The 1,751-nt window shown below is 46.4% G+C and overlaps 1 protein-coding gene and 1 long non-coding RNA gene across 2 annotated transcripts in view; one reads left to right on the forward strand and one right to left on the reverse strand.

The window, feature by feature from the left end:
- Positions 1-1,751, reverse strand: part of TSHZ2 (teashirt zinc finger homeobox 2) — a 270,720-nt gene that overhangs the window by 244,784 nt on the left and 24,185 nt on the right. The window lies entirely within an intron of this gene.
- The window catches only part of LOC120230445, a 5,283-nt gene continuing 4,816 nt past the window's right edge, over positions 1,285-1,751 (forward strand). Inside the window, exon 1 of the long non-coding RNA XR_005528021.1 lies at positions 1,285-1,535. This is a non-coding gene — a long non-coding RNA (uncharacterized LOC120230445). The remainder of the gene's footprint in view (positions 1,536-1,751) is intronic.

Raw genomic sequence — 1,751 nt, forward strand, 5'->3', positions numbered from 1 at the left:
AATCCGACTCATGGGTCATAACTTAGCAACCTCCTCACAATCACATATTTGATATTTATTTGAACCTTCTCTGAAATTCCCGTAACAGCGAGTGAGACACAGAAGAACTTATCTCATAGGACGGTTGTGAAAACCAAAAACAGGTGAAATACATTCAGTGCTTACTTAGCACACCACCTGGCACAAAGCAGTTACTCAATTAACATCAGTTGTGGTTTCTGTCCTTGTTATCACATCTTCTCTCTCAATGAGGTCAGTTGGTCACCAAGTGCCTTGTCTGGCACACAGTAGGCACTCAACAAATGTGTTATCATTTCAATTGGTTGGAACACTGCTTCTCAACGTTCTATGAAGCTCAGACTCAACCAGGAGGCTATTTTTAAAAACATATGCTGACTTCCACTTCTGGAAATCGTGATGCTAAAATTCATCCAAGAAAGAAGCTTAGCACTCGTGGGTTTTTTTGCCATTGTTGTTAAGTTCTAGGGGTGATTCTGATGATTCTAACCAGACACCTTGTAATAGTGCCTTAAAGGGCACTGAATCTGGACAACAGAGTCAGAAACTCCAATCCCTAAGGGGGCCCATCTTCTCTGCCTTATTTTGTGGCCACATACAACACAGCTGGTGCTCAGCGCCCTTTGGAAAGTCCTAATTCCATCTGTTAGTCAGTCAACAACTGGGGTTAATTGAGCACCTATGATGTGCCAGATCTCAAGCTAATTGCTGGGGATACAGCAGTGAAGGAGGCAAAGGCCTATAATACAAGAGCCCCTTCTCATCTACCCTTTCCCAGGCTTGATTTTTCTATTTAGACCTTATACACAATGGTGCATCTTAAACGTATGGTGGCTCTGCCCCATGAGAGGAGGGACCTGATACACTGTATTCACTGTATCTTCCAGCCTAGGACAGTGCTTACACACAGGCTTGTCCAATAAAGATTTATTCGAACAGGCAGAACAGGGAACTTGGCACCTCTTAGAGCGCCACGCCGATGGCCAACCCAAGACAGGGCATGCCATCAGACTCCTTGGTGCTGGAGTTGAAGGTGGAGTATATTTTCCTGTCCTGCTACCTCCTGGCTGTTTAATCTGAAATCACTGCTTTAAGCCACAGTTCATCCATTTATTCATTCATACAATTGGTAAGATGTATTAAGTAGGATGATGCTCAATATGTGGATGATGTTTAACAAGTAGCAATTCTCTTGCTTCATCGCCTGGAAATGACTCAACAGAAGGCAGTTCTAGAATGTTCTGACAATTCCCAGGAGATAGACTGAGTAGCAAGTCACATGCCTCTCATAGTCCTCAAGAGAATATGCCGGGGAAGGTGCATCTGCTTAGTGGACAAGTACTTTTTGAGCTTCTGGATGCAGTGATGGGGCCTCAGAACACCGGGATGATACAGCCAGGCCTCTGCCTTCACGGAACTTACTGTCTCGGACTGGGGGTGGGGAGCACGGAGAGATGCAGGAGAATCAAGGAAGCCAAGAATGAGAAAATGTCAATGCTGAAAAGAACAAAGCAGAGGTGCATGGTACTTTCTGGCCAATACTGGGGGCAGGGCGGGGGGGGGGGGAGCTTGATATCATCTAAGGCATCAACGTTTCCCTGAGCAGGTGATACTCCGATCGAGACCTGAACTACGGGAGGTGTTGGCTGAACTGAGCAGAGGGAAGAGCTGGGCAGCAAGTAGAACAGGAGGAATCCAGAGCACGGGGGAGCACGGGGGGGCATCGAGGAGCA

The sequence above is a fragment of the Hyaena hyaena genome, unplaced genomic scaffold, assembly GCF_003009895.1.
Source record: "Hyaena hyaena isolate Hyena2069 unplaced genomic scaffold, ASM300989v1 scaffold_42, whole genome shotgun sequence".
Lineage (NCBI taxonomy): Eukaryota > Metazoa > Chordata > Mammalia > Carnivora > Hyaenidae > Hyaena > Hyaena hyaena.